Source organism: Schistocerca piceifrons, chromosome 7 (assembly GCF_021461385.2).
Source record: "Schistocerca piceifrons isolate TAMUIC-IGC-003096 chromosome 7, iqSchPice1.1, whole genome shotgun sequence".
NCBI lineage: Eukaryota > Metazoa > Arthropoda > Insecta > Orthoptera > Acrididae > Schistocerca > Schistocerca piceifrons.
The window spans coordinates 419,987,229-419,995,958 of record NC_060144.1 but is presented as its reverse complement, the minus strand read 5'-3'; the positions used below and the strand labels follow the sequence as shown (position 1 = coordinate 419,995,958).

Sequence of the window (8,730 nt, the reverse complement as noted above, 5' to 3'; positions counted from 1 at the left end):
ACTTATATGCATGTATCTGTGTGGCCACTTATTTGCCGCTTGGCATATGTAGTGACATCAGTCGACCTGACGGGATTTACAGTTTGACGTGATTACGCCGTTTCCGCCTGTCGAGCTGGCAATCCTGCAGAAACGGCTGTACAACGGGATGCAACAGTGCCCCTTGGATAAAACAACTCCGATTTTGCCTGGTCTGAGACTGAACTTCAAGGGATACTTTTTTATATCGACCGTGGCCATACAGTCCAGAAGTTTTACGTGCAGACACCACTGGTTGTTAGTCTACATTGCACGAATGGTATAATCTAAACTGAAATACTATCATAAATCTTGCATACATACTTCCGTTTGTCTCTTGCCCTGAACTTGCTAACGTCTCATGTAAGGACTTGGTTTTGTTGTAATGCGCACAACGTTTTACCGAAGAATTACTGAAAACGTGACTCGCTCGTAAGTGCACCAATGCACATTATTACCTCTTGAAATGAAAGGTTATTCAGTTTTATTGGCACTCAAAATCTGAAACAAGCACCATAAAGAAATTTAGTCCATCACTGCTACAGGTTTACCAGTATATCAGCTGCAAGTTAAACGACATTCCCCTACCTAAATTTGTGCACGATAGCTGGGCGAATAGATTGAAGTTAAAAAGCTTCGAAAAGAAGAATTTATGAGGTTGCTTTGGATATAAACATCGTGGCGTTTGGCTATTGGTTAACATGCGCTGCAAGGGTCAAGAGCAAAGTACGATTCCACCCGTCTCCTTTGATCCATGACGTCCTGTACAACGTCATTAATTTACGTAGTGAAGAACTTAAGCGACGTGTTATCAAATGTTAGCTGTGCTTTTCTTGGTTTCTCGTGTACTGTATGATGTACGTTAACAGTACGCATAGCTTGTATTATCGATAAAGAGAACAGCACGCAAACACACACACACTCAAGTTGTTCTAATGGCTCTGAGCACTATAGGACTTAACTTCTGAGGTCATCAGTCCCCTAGAACTTAGAACTACTTAAACCTAACCAACCTAAGGACGTCACACAAATCCATGCCCAAGGCAGGATTCGAACCTACGACCGTGGCAGTCGCGCGGTTCCAGACTGTAGCGCCTAGAACCGATCGGCCACTCCGGCCGGACACACACACACACACACACACACACACACACACACACACACACACACACACACACACATAGGCTGGTTGTGAAACGATTAGTAATCATAAATATAATATTGTTTCTTATAATTATTTGGTTATTTTTGTAATGTGGCAAGTTTTTTCAAGGTAATATAGCAAAAACATATATACAAGAAAGTACGGCTTTATTGTGCAGAGAGCTCAGTGTACAATAATTCAGTCGTTTACTAAGCGTATGTGAGCATGAGCACCCCTTAGGGGGACCCGTGACCCAGCACAGTTTTATGTTTATAGACATGCGAAATCTACAAAATGAAAATCGTTGGTGACTTTGTCGACTGCATTTCCTCATAAAAGTACCACAAATCACATAGCTTTTTGCCCATAAATTAAACTGAAATGAGTTTCAATTTTCTGATATAGTCATGAGTGAAATAATTTGTAATGATATTCAATACTCTGTTTTTTTTTCAATAATTTGATTTCTTTCTCCGACGTGACGTAGTTGCCAGGTTGCGTAATGTATGAAATCGTCCTCTTACATGTCGTGTTATTCTTAGTGGTTGATCATCCTCGTAATGAACGCGTTTTTTTCCCTTATGATGTGGTCTGCACTAACGATTCAGTTAAGTGACACTGAGTCTTTGATAACTATTGCTTACTTTTTTCTTTTTAATTAATGACTTGTTAATTTTCGTTTGTTTTAGCATTTCAGCTTTTTTATATTACTTTCTTCTTCTTTATCATCTTTTTTGATTAATTCGTTGTTTTATAAAGGTGTATATGATATCTCTGTTCTCGTGTGAGCTATACAAGTCAAGAGAAGAATGCAATTGCAATTGTGTTATTTTTTCGTTTTATTTTAGGCATTCGTTTTCCCAATTTCGTTTATGTATTTGGCATGGGAGGAGGTACGTGTTATTGCTATCTTAGATTGACATACATAAATTTAGCGTAGTTTATGATTATCCTTGTACGATTTTTTAGTATTTTAGTTTGCTTTGGTTTCGAAGAATGTGTATGTGTTATTATTCAATTTATTCAGTTGCTTTGCGGAGATGTGTTTGGTGTCCTTGTCTTCGTCTGAGCTATATCCGTCTGGCAAATTAATCGATTCCCGTTTTGTAATTTTAAAATCTATCCATTCCGTTTATTCTGTAGATAAATTTGTGTGTCCTACTTTTCGGTAGTTTACTTGCTTTGGAATGATCTTATCTTTATTAACCTTATTTTTAAGTTTGTCCTCACCTAAACACTTTTATTCCCGCGGTTATCTCCTTAATTTTATTTACTTTGCTGACCGACAGATTCTGCGCATATTTTACGTTCGTGAACAGAATCTTGTCGACATCATCTTGAATAATGAAATTACCCCGTTATTAAATGTTATATGTCGTTGCTTGTACACCTGAAAGCGGCTACACACGTAACCGCATGCTTGACAAGCACGCTTGCGCAAGAATCTACAAAATCTGGGCGCCTCCACACGACACAAGCATGCTTGTGCAAGCAGGAGTTTGATTATATTGGAAAACGTGGAGCTCAGACGACAATGCGTTGGCTTTGAGAACCTTTTTGCTTGAGTTAAAAAAGAAAAAAAAAAGGATTCCTCGCAACATCACGGAATTATGAAGACCTCAAACACGAGTACACTACTATAATTTCGCGACAGGCACTGTCATAGTGCCTCAAAGCTGCCATCCTATCTATGAAATGCTACAAAATATGTGTACATAACTGCATTGGTAACAAAAAAGGTAACAGTTGTATAACTTCCGTGGTTTCTCTTACGTATTTAAATTGTCTTTCCACTTTCCTACTAGCTTTTAAGCTTTTGATTATTATTTGATTACATAGGGCATTAGGCAACGGCCTTGCCGCAGTGGATGCACCGGTTCCCGTCAGATCACCGAAGTTAAGTGCTGTCGGTCGTGGCTGGCACTTGGACGGGTGACGATTCGGGCCACCATGCGCTGTTGCCATTTTTTGGGGTGCACTCAGCCTCGTGAAGCCAATTGAGGATCCACTCGACCTAATAGTAGGGGCGGCTCTGGTCAAAGAAAACCATCATAACGACCGGGAGAGCGGTGTGCTGACCACACGCCCCTCCTATCCGCATCCTCACTGAGGATGACACGGCAGTCGGATGGTCCTGATGGGCCACTTGTGGCCTGAAGACGGAGCGCGCGCACATAGGCCATTCATAATATCAATACAACATTTAACTCAAGGGAAGAGTAAATTTACCAATATTTGATGATGAAATTTCCTAGTTCTAGTAGCCCAAATTTCACACCAATTACTTGTTTCTCCTATGTATTTTTTCAATCCACCGCAGTTTGAAAGTAATTATATATTGCAATAAATACTAGAACAAATATCTCCATTACGCTTTGTTTTACTTGTCAGCTGTGAATTAAAATTTTAGAGCTTCAGGCACACTCACTCATGGAATGATTCTCTGCATAAATACTGCAACTTAACATGTTATTGAACCTGTTTACTATAATTCAGCATTGATATTCCACTACAGTTTTTACCTTTCGTACTTACCTGTTTACACAGTTGACTATTCCTTGATGGTTCAGGATGAGTCCTGTTAACCAATCTCTTATGTTAGACAAGTTTTGCCATGAATTCCTTTTCTCTTCAGTGTGATTCAGTGCCTCTTCGTTATTTATTGAATCCATACATCTTACCTTCACCACTTTACTGAAACACCTAATTGGAAATGCTTCTGTGCCCTTCTTGTCTGTTCCGTTTATAAACCGCATTCCACATCTGTACAAGGTTACACTCCAGACAAATACTATTAGTTCTTCTAAAAGGCTTCCTAGCACCTAAATTTACACCTGCCCATCACATATATCTATTTATCAGAAATGCTCTCTCGCTATTTTAAGCCAGTTTTCTATATCTTCTTTACTCCTTCGATTGTCAGTTATTTTGCCCTTCTGTTTTCGGCGTTTCATTCATAACTGCCTCAGCATAAATTCACTTAGTACAAGAATTCTGATACTTTAAAGTAAATATGCAATACTGTATCTGACACAGGAATAATACAGTGCTTTTTAATACACGTATAAAGTTTACCTGAATGACAGTTAGTACACGGATTATGGTTTCTATTCCGCTGGTAGCCACGTGGAGACCAGCACTAGAGTTACTGCAGTCATATCATATGGGAACACACATCGAAATCAGTCACGCTAATGGCTGGGTTCGAAGGCGGCCACGGAAACAAGCAATACTAAGGTTTTAGGACTCATCGGTACCAATCCCGCAGGGAACGGGAAACTACGTTACCGTACAAGTAGCTTATTTGTTAGAAATTTCTAGCCACATTATTTATAGTGTACAATCACAATTCCAACATATCGCATACAAATTTTACGAAGACATTGCCCATGCCATTTAGTTGCTCATTTAAGTCCTTAAAGACAGACGCAAGGCAAAATGCATTCGTGTACTTAAAAATATGTATCTCAAAAAATATTACAGCTAAGCCAGTAAAACTAGAGACTACAATGTACAACCTGATGCTCGATAGTCGATGCAATTTTTGTTTGAAGATGCGCATCCACATATATTTTATAAGGATTTGAATTTTTAATTACCATTTTTTACAACGTACCTTTTCTCGTAAATTAGTCAAACAATAAAACTGGAATTTCACAGTTTACACGACATAGATGCTTTCAAATTAACTTTTCAGTTATGGGTTATTCAGGACTGCTTTATTTTTCTCATATTTTAAAGCAGAACTTTTCTCAGAGAGAAGATAACGGAAATGTGCATCACAGGGTTATTCAGTAAATAATACTTAATAACTATGCCAAACTTCAGGATGTTAGCTTTTATAGTGCATGAGAAAAAATACTTTACAACTCAAAAAAGCCAGTTTATGGCAATTCGCATTTAAAGTTTTACCGAATTTTCGACAATATTACTGTACCTCTACTGGCTAATGCTGTCCATATCCACATTCTTTGTTCTCTTTCTCGTCTTCCTGGGGTAATCTCCCTCAGCCGCCTTTGCCTACCCACCTTTTGCAGTTTTTGTTCTGCTGCCTAAGCTTTGCCCAGTCGCACTTCATCGATGCTTCTGAGTAACTTGCATCTGTATAGGGTATTTGTAGCTCTCATTTGTATTGTGTGTTTTCCCATGCGCAGATTTTTTCAGCAGTTGAGGACTGCCTAGGTATCTGAAAGCTGGTTTTATAACATCTAAAACAGCTAGTGTCAAACCATGTGGCAAAACATGATTCTGCTTGAAGATATTTGCACAACGATATATTACAAAGGGAATGTTGAGGACTATCAGCTCTGAATTTGTGAAAGAATATTATCGACATGGCTTGCTGCATTGTTTTCTCACTATGCAAGTTGCCCCTGATAGTTTCTCATAATATATTTGTAAAGTGTGAATTTTCTTGGCTGTCAGCCTGTTAACACCTCCCAATAGGTTTCGATTTCTCTAAAAACCACGTTGTAAACTAAGGAACAAGTAAAGATAATCTTTCTCACAGTCTCCTAGATTTCTAGATTTATCTACAATTGGTTTCGATTGTGTAAACGAAAAATTTACGGACAAAAAATTTCTAATGTAGTGAAGGTGTAGATGACAGCCTTGAAAGAGGGGCTGTGGCAGGCGCAGGCGCCCAAATAACTTTTAAAACATACATCTAGCCAGAATTCAGTTACGAAATTTTATGATGTTTTGCTTAAAGAACCAATCTAATAAATTACGCAACAAAAGAAATTCGAAGTTTTTTTTTGCATTTGTGCCCTGCATCTGTAGTCAACTATATATGACACAATCAAAATGTTATCAACAAAGCACAAAATTTTTAATTCTTCTGACTTAATTCCTTGTCCAAATTTCTATTTACTTTCTCTTACAGTTTATTACTGCGTGTTCAATGCAGAGATTGAATAACAGTGGGGAGAGGTTACACAGATATCTCATTGCTTTCTCAACTACTACTTTCCACTCATGTTATTAAACTCTTTTAACTATAGTCTTGTTTCTGTTGTAGTCATAGAAACATTCCAGTTCCCTGAACTACTGTAGATGCCTTCCGAATTTAAATGAGTAGTCCGATCAACAATGTCAAAAGCAGATCTATTACAAATGCTGCAAAGATAGGTTTGCCTGTCTATGATTTATCATGTAAGATAAGTCTTAGGCTCAGTCCTGGTTTGCGTGATCCTGAGGAATCAGTCAGGTTCACTTCCACCTTGGAAACCCTTTATCAAATTGTATACTGTGGTCCACTTGTTCCGTGTCGTTTTATTTGTGCTTTTCATCAGTATAGAATCTCCTGAACTTTTCGTTTTGTTTTTCGTAAGGACTTCGCATGCATGACCATAAGAGGGTGTCATACAGTTTTAGTGGCAACACGTGAAACTCATTGTCGGTTGGATACCAATTATTGTGAGAGACCTTTGACTGCAGTAAAAGTTTCCATTAAGAATATCAGCTTTGTTAATACTTACACTATTAAAAGAAAGAGAATAGATTGAGTGTGTTCAGAGTTGTGGCAAGTCTTAGGCAGCCAAGTTTATTTTCCTGCAACTGTTCATATAAGTATTTCTTACCTGGGTTCGTATAAGACAGAATGGGGCCCATAATATAGCTCAATTGTGGGACCCTAAATTTAGGAAAAAGTATTCAAATTTTAACGTATTATTTTACTTCCCTATGGTATATGAAAGTGACCTCTATTAACATAAGCACTAACACTACCAGTTTGATTACTGAACCAGCACTGGAAGGATATGATCACCACGAAAGGAGACTAAAATTGTGCTTCATAGCTGAATCTTATTAATTTCATTCACATATAAGGGAAAGACAACTGCCTAGAATATAACTTTCATGTGAACCTGCTAGGTATTTTAGTTATGTATCTACAATAAATATTGAGTGGATAGCTATCATTCATTTGTTCTGTAATAATATTCGCGTATCTCTTGTATAATTTAAGTGGCACATCTTTAATCTCATTAACTCACATGTGTAGAAAACGGAAATTTTAAAATTTTGCGACGTATGTACAAACTTTGGTCAAATTTCTGTGGATTTCTATGCACACAGTACGGTGAAGCACATTAAGCACATTTTTAGTGAATCACAGAAGACTTTTGTGGAGCATAAAATGTAAATCAAAGTGCTGTACTAATTTCTGCACATATAATTTGTTATAGTAAGGTGGAATAATGAATTTTATCATTCTAAAATAGATACAATAATGTCATAAATCCATTACTTAAGTGCTTTAAAAATATTACACATTCATTTGTACTTAATCCTAAATGTTCTTATTATTATTTCTCTTCAAAAGCATTAACACTAAAATTATCTATTTATCCCATTAGAATGGTATATATATATATATATATATATATATATATATATATATATATATATATATGTGTGTGTGTGTGTGTGTGTGTGTGTGTATGTGCGTGTCTGGATCTTATGAGCGCTAAACGGTGAGGGGCGAGGTTATCAACGCCCCATAAGAATTGTACATTGCTTTTTTTGCAGGACTCAAGACCCCTGGGGCCCTGTAGCATGTGCTGTATGAGTGAACTGATGCTATATCTTACTGTTCTAAGGACTAATCTCACAGAGGTGATGATGTTCAGAGGCTTTAGGAGGCTTCGCCTACCAAAAATTTGAAGAACACTTACAGTTGGATTTAGAATACAACAATCTGTGGAAAACAGTATACATATGTTTTGTATGTTATTACAGATTCATTCGACCCATCCATGAGCTAAGAGTTCACTGTGTTACGCACTCTGTCTAGATTAACAGTTCACTGGAGACTTCTGGAAATAGTCTCTTATTTCCACGAGGCAGTCAGTAGGGCGGCAGGCACTCAGGTTTGTCATAGGAGCATTGCAGTGAGACTGTATGTTATCTAGCATGCTATACAGTCCCAGTTTTATAAAACTTGTTTTGTTAGTATAATTTGTGAGCGCATCTGATTACCTGATTGTACTGTAGCTTGCGCAGAGGAAACCCTTGTGTTCTTATTTTACGAATTGGATGAGAAACTATTTTCCAGTTGGACTTACGAAACAAAGTGCGCTTATGAAGATAAGCGGTCCACACCACACTTCGACACAGAAAAGTTGGTGGGGAATAGTACAAAAAACTCCAATTGTCGTGGTATAAAAAGTATCCTTGGATTGTGGTTGCTCTTTATAAATAAATTGTATTGTTACACATAAATTTTGTTTGATGGGTTTCGGATCGAACAAAAACGGATGTGTGACGTAATTTTTTGACAGAACACGTGAGAAACACCAAAATTCAAGAAATCACCGTCAGAATCAAGAGAGTTTTCAGTTTTTGGTCAAGCATGACTTGAACATTTTGTTTCTAAAGGAGACAAACTTCTAGCTAGAAAACATAATACGGCTGCGAAGCAAAACAGATTCGTAATCAATGGACTTACTGAAGTTATTTGTTTCTTTGGCAGGTAAAAGCTTGCTTCAGAGAAGACTGTAAAGATTAAAGTTCTGACAACAAAGGGTATTACGTTGCATTATTGGAAATTTGGTCTGGGCATG

The 8,730-nt window shown here is 37.5% G+C and overlaps 1 pseudogene; it reads left to right on the top strand.

The window, feature by feature from the left end:
* The first annotated feature begins 3,008 nt into the window (after positions 1-3,008).
* Positions 3,009-3,126, top strand: LOC124709408 (annotated as a pseudogene).
* Positions 3,127-8,730: the final 5,604 nt, after the last annotated feature.